The sequence below is a fragment of the Erpetoichthys calabaricus genome, chromosome 4 (genome assembly GCF_900747795.2).
Source record: "Erpetoichthys calabaricus chromosome 4, fErpCal1.3, whole genome shotgun sequence".
Lineage (NCBI taxonomy): Eukaryota > Metazoa > Chordata > Cladistia > Polypteriformes > Polypteridae > Erpetoichthys > Erpetoichthys calabaricus.
In genome coordinates, this window is record NC_041397.2 from 332,214,200 (window position 1) to 332,231,364 (window position 17,165).

The window sequence follows — 17,165 nt, forward strand, 5'->3', positions numbered from 1 at the left end:
CAAGGCAGCTGCTGACTCCTAACTTCAGGAACCCTCAACCCACAGTGAATTGAGAGCTCTGTTCAAAGTTTATTTCTTTAATTCCAAATCTCATTTGTGCCTCAAAGACTCATTTACTATAAATGACTTGCTGCATGTATAAAAGTGTGAGATCTGAACATTTGGCAGATGTGAAATATTCTAAAGTCTCTTTGTTGATCACTTGCGATTCATGGAAATCTTGTGTTTTTCATACTATGAGAAAATTAAAAAGGGAAAATGAAAGAGCGGAGATAGCAGCCAAACTTGCAATACCTGCAAAACCTTCACGCAGCACCACCATGGTCAGACTGAACGTTATTGGCTGTCAGATTGAGGTGAGCTTACAATACTTTGGAAATGTGAAACTGCTGTAAAGTCATGTCATTTGTTGCCCCCTGAAATCACTAAGTAGTTATGTAATCTGACATCCTCAAGGTAAGGAGATCAGCAACTGCAGTCTCTAAGTTTGATTAGAAGCCATGTAGTGTGCTGCCTATCTCCATCATACTCACATCAACACAAGATTTTCTCTTTCTTTGCTCTCTTAAATAGTTCACTACTGAAGCCCCCAGACTGTTTACAGCAACGCCACCAGGTTTAATTCCCCCCAGTAGACAGCAGTTCTCTGCTCGTTCATAAACTCCTCCATGCTGCTATTACCCATCATTACCAATCACTTCCAGCTTCTTCACACATATTTGATCTTTGATTATTTCAGTCTGTCCCAGCAGCACTGAGGCACTGGACCACTGCAGGACCCTCATGCTGGAGACATTGAGCTAAGTTTGTGTGGTCCACTCATTAGCCGATTACCATATCTACGTAATTAGTGAACCAATGAGAGGATACTACAGGGATGTTTTTAACATAATTAAAACCCTCTAAACTATCTGTCTATTCCCCCTCATTTTGGATTTTTGAACATCTGCATTTGTGTCTATGCATACCTGTGAACTCAGTGAAGGGCGCCATACAAGACAAACTGAACTGAATTGCATTTTGTTGCTCGGTGTGAGTTTAGCACAGTTTAGCCCCCCATTGGTCCAATTCACATCAGCTCTGATTCTGTTTCCTACTGCAACATTGCAAAAAGGGAAAAAGATTTGCAGTTTCTTAGTTCTGAGCGCCCTCTTGTGGTAATTTGTCATCATTGTCATCATCCGTACTTACTGATGAATTTATTTTTGTTTTGAGTTTATGGCACGCTGTTCTTACATTAACACTTTGCCTGGGACATTTCCTAACATAATGGGCCTCATTTGTAGTGTCATCAGTTAATCAGATGTATCAGAAGTCCTATGGAACTAAGTACGTGCTTTTTTGTATACAATATTTTTGCGTTTTCTTATTGGTATAAATATAATCTTTGGTGTAGCAGATCTTGTTAAAATGTTAGCTTTAATCAGAGGTGAACGTAACACTTTGATCTGTAATCTCGCATAAAGTTTTGGAGGATTTACATCAAAGTCAAACATACAAACTGAAACAGGCTGAGAGGGTGGAAATAAAAGTTAACCCCAAAGAAAATGGGGACCTAAAAACTCCAACCAATAAGAAATTAAATAAACTCAAATAAACGTAAACCGCTATAAACTAATGCACAACATACATATCACACAACGGTAACATGAAACTGAAACTGAACTCGGCTTCCCATGTGTTTCATTCACTCAAGAATTTGTTTTCCAGATTATCACCACTCGTATGTTCACTTTGGGACGATGGAGAATGCAGTACTCTAGCAATATTATTAATAATTTGTTTTTTAATTTTATTAATATAGTTTTACCTTGAAAGGCATAGCCAGACAATAAAGTTCTAACACTGAATTGTGTTTTTCTTGGACTTGTTACAAACAACAATGTCATTTACAGGCTGCACATTCACACGGCCCATGCAATAAATTGAATGTTTTAAGTATTGTACAGAAAAGAACAGATAAAAAGAAACAATATGGTGAACTACACTGAGTGTGCACCCCCCCCTGTTCAGGCTGCAGGGGACCCCATAACTGAGCTGTGCTCTTGTGTCAGCCTTAACTACACTGTGGTGAAAGTTGAATGAAATTAAAGATATTACATTTTTGTCTGAGCAGAAGTTATTAACAGCATAATGAAGTGCTCATGAATTAAATAAAGGATCAGACTGGGTTTGAATTCCTAATTTGTTATTGGTACTGAAAGTGAACACCAACTTTCTTGGGTGGATTGGAGGGCTTCATTTCAGATGTCTCAGTAATTTTAGTTCTGCAGTATTTATTGGTGGTGTGAGACCCTCAGACCAGAGCTTAAAGACTAAAGTTGCTGTGGAGCAGACGATAACTAAATACAAATGAGATGTGAAACAAGCCGTTGATAAAGAACCTCATCTCAAAAGACACTTAATAACGTTGAAAAGAGACCCTTTATGGCAGTGATTCTTAACTGGGACGCCGCAGCCCACTAGGCAGACCCTGGGAACTGCAAGATGACAGAAAGTATTTATATTAACCGAGTCAAGATCTTAAATCACTGAAAATCAAGCTACAGCAGGAACATCAAACTTATAGAAAATGTATGAGGCCAACATCAACAGCGCTCAAAACATGTTACACACGGTTACACAGTGAGTGTTAGTATGTCAGGGACCCCCTTTAAAGTGTGTTTCACATACAGACGGTATTCTCTATGGTTTAGCTGGGTTACATTTACATGACATGACATGAGTCTTCACTGTCCAGACGGAGACCTGATGGACTCTCCACATACAAACAGCAATTCTACATTTAGTGTCCGCACAGCACCGTGGCTACTGACCACTATTTATTACAATGGACGCATTTCAATTTCTACTCGTGTTAAATGTGCCTGTCGCTCCAGGGCTCAACCCAGTGGATTACCAAGTAGCTTCTGTGTTTATGAAAATAATTCTGAATTTTAAAAATGACTTTTGATTTATTTATTTTTCAGAAATACTTCATCACTTTATGCTTTAAGAAGTCATACTAAAGCAATGGGAGTTGGAGGACAATTTGTTGCTATCAAAAATATCTGTAGCAACAAATTCTGTATTTTGGTAATTTATTTATCCCTAAAAATGCTGTTTCCTTTTTTCTTTTTATGTTGTAAGTAAGGTGTGGGGGGGGGGGGGGTGGGTCCTTGGAAAAATAAAGGTTGAGAAACACAGCTGTGGAGTTTAATAAGAAGATGTGTCATAAAAAAAACACAAAATGTGTGTTTCATGCTTGGGTACGCTGAGGAGACAAATAAGTGGATAAACAGAATATTATCTGAAACAAAAAATACAAATAACACAAAATGTACAATTGTGGAAATAGAAGGAAGTAAAGGCCTCGCTAACAAAATCAGCACTAGTACTAAACACTTCAGATATTTCTTGACTTATGGTTTGTATTTTTGTAACTCAGACATTTTTTTCTTACCAGTTTCCTTTCTCAGGTAACAGAGTTGTAAAAAGAAAGCTGTGGAGAAAAGAGAGAAGATAAATTAGTTTAATTTAGGCTGGAAATCTGAAGAAAACAACTACTCACATGTTCAAGCCAGCTCCATCTTTGGGAGAGGCTGCTGGAGATCCTTTGTTTCTATAATAGTAATCTATACAGGAATAAAACTATTTTATGATACGTGATTCGTTTTTTCTCCCTTTGTGGATCTCCAACTGCAAATATATATATATATATATATATATATATATAGTATAGTATATGTATATAGTGACTACAAGAGGGCATCAGAGATCCCAAAACCACAGACAGATTTTTATACTCCTCAGCACTTCTTCATAGACCTCACTCCAATAACCAGCCACAATACTATAATAAAGCACAATAAACCAACAATTCTTCCTCCTTTTCTACCTCCACTGAGTTTTTCCCACTGCCACTCGGACTTACTGGAAGTGATGCAGTGAACTCCCTTTATTGTTGGACCCACGAATGCCTTCAGTGCCATTCCATGTGTTCTGGGAAGCCATCGAGAAAGTAGGGAGGTCTTCCCAAAAAAACAGCACCCCTAATGAGACCCAGGCATCCAGACAGGGCTGCCCTTCTGGACTCCAATTCCCCAGCACCCCTGTTGGTGTGGGTTGCTATATGAGAACCACGGTCACGTGGCGTATTGGGATTGGAACCTCTTCCAAATCTCAGGATCTGCTGGTACAACCATTATCTCCTGTTTGCTGGACAGAAAGTTATTTTTCCAATCCACTGACCAATTTGCTTTTGTCGTCACTCTGGCCTCCCATCTGGGTAATGTATTTTTCCCCATCTCATCCGGGATGCCCGTTCTCTTCCTACTATATATATATATATATATATATATATATATATATATATATATATATATATATATATATAAATATATATATTGTGGCAGGCAGCTGGGGCCCATGCCCAGCCGGGACGCCCCTGCAGCATATGGTCCGGGGGAGCAAGGATGGGAAACCCAGTATCTCCCCCTGGACGCTAGATGGCAGCCTCCCTGGGTTGCAGTGGTGCCAGGGCTTCATGGGGGTTGGAGTTTGATGCAGCCCTTTTGGGTTCTGCAGGCGCCGCCAGGGGATGCTGCAGCAGGAACTGCTGGCCCCTTTTGGGCACTGGCTTCGCCACACCCGGAAGTGCAGCCAGATGTCAGTAATTAAGCACCTGAAGCACTTCCGGGTACCCAATAAAAGGAGCTAGTGACCACCACTCATTGGCCAGAGTCAGGTGGAGGAGGACGAGGTTGCCTGGGAGGAGTGGTAGTGCAGGAGAAGAAGTGTATGGTGTATAGGTGTTACACTTGGGACTGTGTTGTGGCTGGGGGACACGGGGAAGATGTGCCCTCCAGCTGAAGAAAAATAAAAGTGTTATTTTATACGTGCCTCCATCTCCTTCTGTGTCAGGCCAGGTGCCTATATAGCGCCTTTCGTTACTATATATATATATATATATATATATATATGTAAATATGTATGTGTACTCAATATGTAATTAGTAATTTGTAAAGTTTAAAATTACTTTTATTTGTGAAGTGTCACAGCACTCTTAGCCTGCAATCATTACAGAGCACATAAAAATAAAAAAATAAAGTTAATTGAACTGAAAACTTTATAAATGTCCAATTTTAGGAACTAGTCCTGTCCAAAGGTCATTGATCGAGAGTCCCCTGCCTGACAGCCATCTTATTTTAATAAAATGAGGTTTCACTGTGGGCCACACTAACTTCCTTTAATTTGATTTAGTTCTTGATTCTGCTCTGCTGGCACGTGTTTGCTGCCAGGCTTTGCTCTGATCTGTAGTATTTTCTGTTAAATTCCATCAGCCGAAGGTAGCAGCAGTGGTTTAGCACCTTCTTCTCAGTCTTCTTGTGGAACTGCTTGATGGCACAGCATTCAAAATGTACACTTCAGTGTGTTATGAGAACAGCAGAAAGGATTGTAGGCCTGAAACTGCACACCATTGAGGACCAGTGGACCTCAGGGGTCAAGAAACGGGCAGGGATTCAAACCAAAGAGCACAGTCACCCAGATAGACATCTGTTTTGGTTATTACTGGTCACTCAAAATAAGAATTACTGGACCCTCGGGGGGCTTCATTTTGTTCTACTGCAGTCCTTCTAGTCAAACACACAGTCTCTGATTCATGTCGGTCTCTCCATCTAATCTAAATTAAGTTTAGGTTGATATATGACTGGGTAAGATGGGGTATAAGTGCAAGCCTACATGGTCAAACATATATTTATATAATAATAATAATAATAATAATAATAATAATAATGCTGTATTTGCATTCATTTATAGTAAATTAGATCTTGTGGCAGAAGGCAGAGACATTTGTATCAATAATAACCTGCTGCTTGTTCCCTTTCTCTTGACAGAACTGTTCTACCTTAGAAAAAGACGGGCCTTGCACCAGGAACACACAGATGTCTGGGGTCTTCCTTCACTTCACCAAATGGACAGTCCATCAGTTTTATTGCTTCTTAGTTCATTAGAATTAATTTAAGAATTTCTGTGACATGTGTGATATTTTCAAAGACATGTTTGGTCTAAAATGAATGCAGATGGTATGGTGAATCTTTCTGGACTGTTTTCACAAGGACCTGTTTCTGTTTTTATGTCTCTGCCATATCTTTCTATATTTGTGCACATTAATGGAGCAGGTCCCAGGTGTGCTCTTTTAGGGGTATAACTGGGGTTTTTGACTTTAAACTGTTGGCCTGCTTCCCCTCTATTTGTATTTCCAGGGAGCAAATGGAACTGCTGGGATTTTAGATTTTAGAGCCACACGTTGTCCCAGTTCAATGATTTTAACCTCCTGACATATAAGAGAATAAGCTTAGAGATGTGAGGAGAAGACACTTCATTCTTTCTTCATGAATACATGTCCATGCGATTCTAGTATTCCTTTCTTCATTGTTTGTATAACTTCAGTCTTTTCCATTACTGTATATAATTATGAGTCTGCTATTAGTAAACTGTTAATTATTGTATTGATTAATTCCCAGCTATTTTTGTAATTCATGCCATACTGATATGGCCCCATTAACTGTGGACACACACTGGAACTCAGCCTCTGAGATTTGCAGTCTGAATATTCATATCTGATGAGTATTCTTTAGGCTTTAAATTAAATGTAACACACGCTAAGTTAAGCTGCCCGGCCTCTGAGGTTTTCTACTGAAACACACACTAAGGAACGGAGCTTCGCCTCTGAGGCTGCATATAGCCTTTTATTTGTGTAACACAATCTAAGAAAGCTACTTAGCCTCTGAGGTTTGATGATAAAGTACACACAAGTTAAACAGCACATGACCTCTGACGTTACACTTAAAAGTGACTATTAGCCAGAGCTGTGTATCTTTCTAAGGATTTTGATGGATTGCAGGTGTAGACTGTTGTCTGAACCAGGACGGTCCTTATTTCCTTGTCTGGTCAGGAGCCCAAGGTAGTGAGTGGCCAGAAGGTAGACACGGCAGTCCAAACCTCAGCCAGGAGGCCTGCTTGAGATGCCATCATAAAAATAAAAGCACAGGAGACCCTCACAAACCTGGCAGGCCAGTATAACGGAAGGGCATGGGGAGCCTGCCTTTCCCAGACTGTATTATCCACTGACACACTAGGTGGCAGCATTCCCGGGCTGAGGTACCCATATGCACACCTACAGGGCATGCTGGGAACTGTAGATGCGTTGGGCAGACTTGCTGGGTTAAGTGGGGGCCAAAAGGGGGAGCTGCCGGGATTTGCTGTCCCTACTTCACGGGACTTCTGCCTGACCCAGAAGAGCTTCCTCCAGGCAATATCCTAGTATTGGAAGTACTCTGGGGTCCTGCATAAAAGTAGCTGGTCTGCCTCACCCTGGAGAGTTGGAGTCGGGTGTTGAGGAAGGACAGAGCTTGCCTGGGAGGAGTGGAGGATGAAAAAGAAAAAGACAAAGAGAAAAGAGAAAGAATGGAATTGTTTGGTTTTGTGAAACCCTGAAAAAGACTTTGTAAAGGTTTCTCTTTAAAATAAAAATTAAATCTGAATCTGTCTGGGGTTTGGGGCTCTGGTGCTCCCCCTACAGGTGACTGGGTGTGTAATCTAAAGCTTTACAAATGATAGCAAGTCAAGCTAACTCAGATATTAAAAAAAGTAATCTATACTAATAAAAGGCAAAGCCCTCACTGACTCACTCACTCACTGACTGACTGACTCACTCATCACTAATTCTCCAACTTCCCGTGTAGGTGGAAGGCTGAAATTTGGCAGGCTCATTCCTTACAGCTTACTTACAAAAGTTAGGCAGGTTTCATTTCGAAATTCAAAGCGTAATGGTCATAACTGGAACATATTTTTTGTCCATACACTGTAATGGAGGAGGCGGAGTCACGTATCGCGTCATCACGCCTCCTACGTAATCACGTGAACTAAAAACAAGGAAGAGATTTACAGCACGAGTCACACGCGGGAACGAAGGTAAATGACGTTAATTTTTGACTGTCTTTTAATACTGTGTAAGCATACATATTAACACATGTGCAATTAAACGTGTGCATTTACGGGGTGATTTCTCAGGCTTAAAAGCTCACCTTTTATCAAACGCGGGAACAAAGGTAACTGACGTTGTTCACTGTCTTTTAATACTGTGTAACCATACATATTAACACATGTGCAATTAAACGTGTGCATTTACGGGGTGATTTCTCAGGCTTAAAAGCTCGCCTTTTACTAAAAAGGTAAATGCAAAACTATTTTCAATCAGTTTATTGAAACGCTCCCGTTAAGGATTGCAATAACATATTCGCGAGATAAAAGAACGAAGTAGGGGGAAATGGAGGAAGAGCCGCAAACAGCGAAGAGTAAAAAATTAATTAAACAATTGAGAACGGAGCGAGTGAAGCATACAAGCATGTTCATAAGGGAAACAAAGCACGGTGTAAAACGTAAGTTTAAATTAAGTTTATAGAAACGCTCCCGCTGCGGATTGCAATAACATATTCGCGAGATAAAAGTTTAATGAGAAGACACGAGGTATAAACGAACCACACGCCGTGGCGCAACGTTAGGGGCAACAGTTTCAACCATTCTATGATCTGCTTCTCGCAACTGAAAGACGGCACATGGCGGATGTTAGCCGACTTGCTGACCGCAACGTTAGGGGCTTCAACTATGGCGCTGACGCCACATCTCAGTGCCAACACTTTGCAGACTCTACTTAAAAGACACGCCCTCCTCACTGGACAGTTAAAAAGACCAATCAAACTAACGATGACATCAAGTATTACCCAATCAAAAGTAGGAAAGGAGGCATCTTCATAAAATGCGTGTGGGATGATTTGCATGACACGCTGCTTTAAAAAAAAAATGATAAAAAAAATACGGGATAAATCCCGTCCAGTATTGATTCAAAACGGGACATGCAATTTCATTCTCAAACGCGGCACGATTCCGTATTTTAAAGGACGGGTGGCAACCCTACAGTGCCAGGTAACCACCCATACAATCAGATTGTGATTCAGACTACGAATGCAATGAATGTAATTACCCCGATCTACATACAAGGCGAAAGTCTTGCAACATTCAAAGATGATGGTTTGGGATAATTAGTACTTATTAAGTACACCATGGAACATAAAAGAGCTTATGAAGCCTTGAACCGAAAAAAGCAAGATCTCAGAGATCGTAAAAAAAAAAAAGGAGGTAATGTCGTTTTACTCGCTGTAGATTTTAGTCAAACATTACCAGTTATTCCACAAGGGAGACCAGCAGATGAACTCAACGCATGTTTAAAATCCATGCTTCTCCCACGCTCGGTTATATGTCGCGTGTTCTCGGGTAGGTACACCAAAAAATGTATACATTTAAGCATGTAATGGGCAAAGAAAAAATGAGGTATACCCGAAGGCACTGCAGTAGTACTCAATGTAACTTTACTTCTTAAATGTTAATGTTTTACTGTTTAATAATTTATACGCTTCTTATATATTGTTCAAATTCTTTTATCAAAATACCAGTGACAGCGCAATGCACGATAACATGGAGTGAATACACCATACGCATCTGCCCACGGCCGCCCTGGTGTGCGCAGATAGGAGTTGATTCTAAAATAAAATAAACATAAAAAGAGTAGTACAATCATCACCCATAAAGCGGATAGCAGACGTGACGTATTATATGTGTACCAGATTTCAAGTCAATAGGTGAAACGGTTTGCAAGCTACAGGTGATTTAAAATCCTGGACAGACCAACGAAAAGCCACGGTAGCAAATTACAGAAGAAGATTTTACTGTTTAATAATTTATATTTATATGAAATGTGCTTCTTATATATTACTTCATATTCTCATATGATAATGATGTTAATGTTGTTTATATTGATTTCTATGTTATTGTAAGTGCATCTATGTGTGTATATGTATGTATGTATGTATGTATGTGTATATATATATATAAATATATATATATAAAAAATATATATATAAAAAATATATGTGTATATGTATATATAATATATCTGTATATGTGTGTATATGTGTGTGTATATGTGTATATGTATATATATATGACAGCAACACTCATAACAATGACAACACAATTACATTGACAATCATGTTACGTTATTTTTAAAATGTTTCCTTTACTTTTTCATAACCTCTTTAACACACTACTTCTCCGCTGCGAAGCGCGGGTATTTTGCTAGTTTATATCATAAAGCCAAAATTGGTCTTTTACATTAAAATCAGCAATTTGGAGTCAGATCAGTGGTCCGCACTCCTATGCTGTCATTGGCGAGGAGACGTGAGGCCGCAATGAAACTGGGTGAGTTGAAGCTTCACAATGGTCTAAACTCATAACCAGATAAAAAGTGAAATATTTATGTCATGTGCTGCATATCAGTAGTCACTACTACAGTTTATAACGTCCAGATGGTGTTCTGTACTGTCTGGTGCTGTTAGTTGTGTTCACTTTTTAGGACTATGGATGTGACACCACTAGAAATTCCAAATAACTGTGTGGATTGTCACATAAGATGGGGGGGGTGTCAGTCCTAGATCAGCCTTGGATACCCCTGAGGGTTCTACGTTTGTGACTTTTGTTTCTTTTTTTCTTTCCTAGTATTCAGTGGTAGTGTTATATGCTGCTGCCCCCCTGGCATAAGGATGCATACGTGCAGCCCCTGAGATTCTGGGAAGATGAAGTGAGGGTCCCGTTAATGGTGGCACATTGATGGACTCCACAGTGTCTGGATTAGCTGCCTTGAACCTCTGGATGTTTCTTGTCTCCTGTGTCCTCACCACCTGTCATTTTTATTTTCCCCTTTTCCTTGGCCATCTGACTGGAGTTTTTGCTATGAGGTTGGACATTTTGATTCTCTGCTGTTATAGGTAAGTGCTCCTTAGTTTTTACTTTCTTTTGTAATTCTGTTTAGCCAATATTATTATTGTGAAGCACTTTGAGCTGCTGTCATGTAAGATAAAGTGCAATAAAAATGAATGCTGTTATTATCCATGTATGCAGGAATTCATTTAAAGGCTTTTTTTCTGCCATTCTGTTTTCTTTAAATATTTATTCCATTATATTTTCAAACAATAATCACATCCACACCCTTTAATATTCTTGAGTCTCCATGGTGTTATTCTGCGTGTGCAGAGAGGCCATAAGAGTGCTGACTCTTTATTTAATACAGGACATACGTGAACTTTATATATACCCTTATATATATAATCAGACAAGACAAATAGAGTGCAAAAAGATGCAGCCCTCAAGAATATGCACAGCAGCTTCTCTAAGCACACCGCCATTCATAGATTTGAATTTTACAAGACCCCGGAGTGATGCCCAATAACTGAAGTGTAACAGCAGGCAAGACATCAGAAAATGGACGCTGAGGACAGACTCAAGTAAACATCAGAGCCTGAACTGCACAAAACAAACTCAATGGACAAACAAAACAAAACTCTTTGATCTCCAGGACTGTATCTGATATAACAAAACATGAGAGTCACATAACCCAACAAGGCAGACCTCCCTGTAGGGGTCTGGATTTCTAAACAGCTGGTGGCTCCTTCATTCTGCTGACAGCTCGTCAAATTTCTGTTTTTGTCATGAAACCTCAATATTATTTGTGATAATGCAAAAATCAAGAAGAGTTTGGAGTAACAAATATAGCATTTCATAAATAAATTACATTTTGCATAAAAGTCTAAACTGTCAGGCAGTGTAGAGATCACTTTTGTCTATTTTTGACTTGAATTCCAGAGACCCTCTGTGAGCTTTTTATTTGTTTTTGATAAAGATTTTGGAGTAAGTGAAGGATTGCACTGCAGTGTCCTTACCTTTGGAGTCATATCTTGCTTTATGTTCTAGAATAAAGAAATACAGGAATATCATGAGAATGATTGTCAGATCTTTACCTTACCAAAGTAAGACGGTCAGCAGTAGGTTCTGCACGCACCTCTCATTCTCCTCCATTGAAATATCAGCAAAGCTGCCACTGCCACATACAGAAGCAACGATAACCAGAAGACCACCAACCAGCCTGGAACTCCTGGGGAGAAAACTGAAAAAAAAGGAAAAGATGAGAATGTGGGAGATCAGTTAAGGGTGAGAAGAACTAAATACACACAAGACACATGTGTGGTTTAGACCTCAACAGGTGCCATGGGCTGTTCAGAATTACAGCAATACAGAAGCCACAAAAGAGACCTAACTGACCTGACTGAGTCCACAAAAAAGGTTTATGTCTGAAGGAGTAAAATCAAGCCCTTAACTGAGTGACAACCAAACTTCCAATTACTGGAATGGCTTTGAGTTCCAGTATTGAGCTATAGCTGCCTCCAGGGAAGAGACGGAACAAAGAAGATGGACCTTCCTGAAATGACCCAGGCCAAGGGATAAGCCACCCTGTCTGTGAACCAAGAAAAGAATAGAGATCCAGTCACAACAAAGGAGCCTGAGTGTCCTGTCAAACCTGGTGACCAAGTCTATCTGACAGTCTTCCTCAGAAGGTGGAAAGAGCTGAGACTTGAATGTCCTTACACTCTGTAAGGATAGAATGAAGCTCATCCTGGCATTGCACCAGAGTACCGAGAGCAGACCACGTGACTCAAGACCAGGATGGAGAAGACTCAGTATCAAAAGACAAGACAGCCCCTCAAGGGCTGGACACTTCTCTGGAACATGGGTGTTCTTCTTCAGAGGGATCAGTGCCTGACCCTTTGGGTTCAGTGAGTGAACAGAGAACCGATTCTGTGCCTGGCCCTAATACTGGGATTTGCTCCATGTCTAATCCATTTACACAGCAGAGCATTGTTTATACCCAAAGAAAATTCTCCACTATTAGTTTCTAGCAGTACTGAGAAATGAGCAAATGACAATAAAAAGATACTTGTAGTACAAAAGAGTTGGCCAAATGAAACTGAGAAGGAGAAGAAACATTAATATACAAGAAGAGACTACAAATGACAATGCAGTGATGGAGTTATGGAAGAAACATCCAAAAAAGTGACTGGTGTAAATGGGCCACTTATACTGTCAGACAAGTTACACTTAAAGAGTGCTGTACTGTATGTGTGCCAAGGCCAACCTGCAATTGTAGTAATCCCCATGCCTTACACACTGAAGATGTGTGAACTTTGGTTTAAGGATAAAGAGTTCTGAACTCTTCATATACAGAACAGCATGTACTAATGATACTGAAAAGGCTTTGGAAGCATTAGGAGAACAGCTGGATGCCACAAGTCACATGACAATACAGAACAGACACGTCTTGGACTAGATGCTATCAGAAAAAGGTGGTGTATGTCACGTTTCGAGATGAGTGTTGTACGTACATACCCAATAATACATCACCTGAAACATCTTTTACCTTGAACTTGGCGGCTCCACGCAGGCTGCGGCTGCACGGGCTCGTGATAAAAAAACGTTCTTTATAGTGATTTAATGTCACTCAACATGGAAATTCAGTCATATACTTGTCTAAACCTTCTGTCATTGGGTACGGAACAGGATAAAGGACTAGTAAATCCAAATACCATGGTTCTACTGAAAGAATTTGGACTGCTACGGATGAGCGATGAGGCCAGCCTAGCACCGATATTATCTACCAGTGCTAACTGCGCCTTGAGAAGAAAACGGCAGTGGTTTATACGTAAACAAAAGCGAGGTTGTCCACGGTGGGCTGAGCGTTAAGGCTAAAGCTAATCCATGCAGAACGCCACTACCATCAATCTTGGTGGCAAATATCCGCTCACTGGAGAATAAATTGGATTATATTCGGTTGGATTTAACATCAAAGCGGGAGATGAAGGATTGCTGTGCTTTTGTCTTTACGGAGTCCTGGCTCACCGACTCCACAACCGACACTGCCATTAGCCTAGTGGGGCTAACTATTCATCGGGCAGACAGGAGCAGCAGTCTCAGCGGCAAAACACGGGGCGGAGGTATCATCGTCTACATAAACAACAGATGGTGTGTTGACTCAAAAACAATCCACACATATTGCTCTCCAGACACTGAGCTTTTGGTAGTTAAATGCCGGCCTTTTTATTTGCCACGGGAATTTTCCGTTGTACTTATAGTAGCTGTTTATATTCCCCCTGACGCTGACACCAAGGCAGCCATTGACACATTCTGCCACTGTATCAACGATTTGCAAACCACACATCCAGAGGGAGTAGTCATAGTTGCTGGGGATTTTAACCAGGCAAACATGAAGAGAGGTTTACCCCATTTTTACCAACATGTGGATTTTGCAACTCGAGGAACCAATATATTGGATCATGTCTACACCAACATTAAAGGAGCATTCAAAGCATCCCCACGTCCCCATCTTGGCTCATCAGACCACATCTCTATTATGCTAATCCCAGCATATAGACCTGTGCTCACCAGATCAAAACCATCACTCAAACAGGTGAGAGTTTGGCCAGGAGAAGCCATGAATGCACTACTGGATTGTTTTGAGTGCACTGACTGGTCTGTGTTCAGTGAGGCAGCTACCACAGATCAAAGGATAGACATAAATGAATACGCAGAGGCTGTGTTTGGCTACATAAATAAATGCATGGAGGATGTCTGCGTCACCAAAAACATCATTGTCAGGGCAAACGATAAACCGTGGTTGACTGCTGAGGTGCAAGTTTTGCTGAAAGTGAGAAACTCTGCTTTTAAATCTGGAGATATAGCTGCCCTTAGAACAGCAAGAGCCAACCTAAATAAAGCTATCAGAAGAGCTAAAAGGGCAAATGGAAAAAAAATAGAGAGTCATTTTCAAGATCACAGGAACAGCAGAAGATTGTGGCAGGGGATTAAATCTGTTACAGATTACAAAACAGTTTCTTACCCCTGTGATGATAGCTTCAATTTCCTGAATGACCTAAATAAGTACTTTGGACTGTTTGAAGCATTGAATGATACATCACCAGTGAAGGCCACCCCTCATCCTGATGAGAAGGCACTGTGTCTGGAACCGGATGATGTTCTACGGACTTTGAGGAGAATTAATCCAAGGAAAGCTGCTGGACCAGACCAGATACCAGGTTGCGTACTCAAAGGATGTGCAGAGCAGCTGACACATGTCCTTACGGATATATTTAACATCTCTCTGTGTCAGGCTGTTGTGCCATCTTGCTTTAAAACCTCAGAAATCATCCCGGTTCCAAAAAAAACCCATAGTCACAACCATGAATGACTGTCGCCCTGTAGCGTTAACACCAATAGTGATGAAATGTTTGGAGAGGCTGATCAAGGACCACATTACTTCTGTCCTACCCTCCTCATTTGACCCACTCCAATTCGCCTACCGCTCCAACCGTGCCACAGAGGACGCCATATCTATTGCACTCAGTTTTTTGTTGGAACACCTGGAGAACAGAGACGCTATGGTCTGCATGCTGTTTGTTGATTTTAGTTCGGCTTTTAATACCATCATCCTTCAGAATCTGATCAGCAAACTGGGCCCATTGGGATTGAGCATACCTATGCAAAACTGGATATTGGATTTTCTAACGGATAGGCCTCAGTACGTATGGGTAAGGAAGAATAAATCAGATATCATCTCCTTGAGCACAGGTTCTCCACAGGGGTGCGTTCTAAGTCCCCTCCTCTTCAGCTCATGACCCACGATTGTTGTGCCAAGTTCAGCACAAACCAAATTATTAAGTATGCGGACAACACAACAGTGGTGGGTCTCATTCGAGGTGATGGGGAGGGAGATTACAGAGAGGAGGTGAAGTCATTTGTGGAATGGTGTGATAAAAACAATCTGATACTGAATGTCGAAAAAAACGAAAGAACTGGTGATCAACTTCAGGAAGAAACAGCTGATACACATCCCGGTCTACATTAAGAACTCTGCTGTGGAAATTGTGCAGTCTACCAAGTTCCTGGGAGTCAATGTGACGAACAATCTCACCTGGTCCCTGCACACCTCCTCCATCATCAAGAAAGCTCACCAGCGCTTGATCTTTCTGCGGAGGCTAAAGAGGGCCCATCTCAGTAAGTCAGTCCTCACCATTTTCTACAGATGGACCATAGAGAGCGTGCTAACCAGCAGCAGCTCTCTGTGGCAGGAGAGCTGCAGCACTTCGGTATAGAAAGCACTGAGGAAAGTGGTGAGGGCTATGGAGAGGATCATTGGAGCCCCGTTGCCTAATGTACAAGACAAGAGCTGTGCGGATTTCTAGAGACCCCACTTATCCTGCCTCTGAACTCTTTTCCCTCATGCCCTCAAGCAGAAGGTACCGCAGCCTGAAATGTAGAACTACCAGGCTTAAAAACAGTTTTTTTCCTACTGCCGTTCGTCTTTTAACTGAAGCATTTTAGTATTTTATTGTAGGCACTTTTAATTAAGAATTTTATGTATTTTCAATTTAGACTTTTATGCACTTTTAATTAGAAATATTTATGCACCTCTAATCAGAATTTTTGTGCATCTTTAATCAGAATCTTTCTGCACTTTTAATTAGAATGTAATTGATTTTAACTATGTGTTTTTATTAATGTCTTGTGCATCGTATTTTCGTTCTGTAGCATATCTTGGATGTTCTGCTGAATGACAAATAAAATTGAATTGATTGAATTGAATTGATTGATTGATTGAATTGACCATGGCAATGAATCATCTCAATGCAAGTGCAGGACATGGCCAGCTTGTTTGGGACTGGTTTCAGCTACAGCTGGGACATTGGGAAGCATTGTTGATCAGGTCAAACATTAGAGATGGCATTTCACTTCTGAGCTTTGTACTTGTGTTCTGTTGCCTGCTCCCCCTTCTAAGATCATTCATCGCCACAGCTGGCATTCACCAAATGACAGTGCAGATTATTGATCAGCAAGTTGTGGAAGCAGATTGTAATCTTGTGTTTTTCTATGACGAAGTTCTGCAGTAAAGATACATGATGATGCAGCGTGCTGGTAACCTCTACAGTGTGCAAAGTACCTGGGCTGAAGCTCTGTTTCCGTGGAAGTATTTTTCTTCAGCCAAAAAAATAAACTGATAAGGAATACATAATTACACAAATAATAAACCTAAACAACAACTATAATATAAATGAGTATAGTCAAATTAACAAAAATGCAGAAAAAGCATGTAAAAATGGAATTCACACATAAGTCAGGGTACTGACCTTGGCTTAGACATAACATTTCTTTTCTTAAGTCAACTGTGTTATGACCCATTTATA

General features: G+C 40.6%; 1 protein-coding gene and 1 long non-coding RNA gene across 34 annotated transcripts in view; one reads left to right on the forward strand and one right to left on the reverse strand.

Annotated features, from left to right (window-relative positions):
* Positions 1 to 12,214, reverse strand: part of LOC114644839 (uncharacterized) — a 28,115-nt gene extending 15,901 nt beyond the window's left edge. Inside the window, exons 1-3 of the long non-coding RNA XR_003715054.2 lie at positions 11,936 to 12,214; positions 11,817 to 11,843; positions 3,443 to 3,481 (exon numbers count right to left, since the gene is read on the reverse strand). This is a non-coding gene — a long non-coding RNA (uncharacterized LOC114644839). The remainder of the gene's footprint in view (positions 1 to 3,442; positions 3,482 to 11,816; positions 11,844 to 11,935) is intronic.
* The window catches only part of LOC114641392 (C-type lectin domain family 5 member A-like), a 1,576,682-nt gene that overhangs the window by 840,686 nt on the left and 718,831 nt on the right, over positions 1 to 17,165 (forward strand). The window lies entirely within an intron of this gene.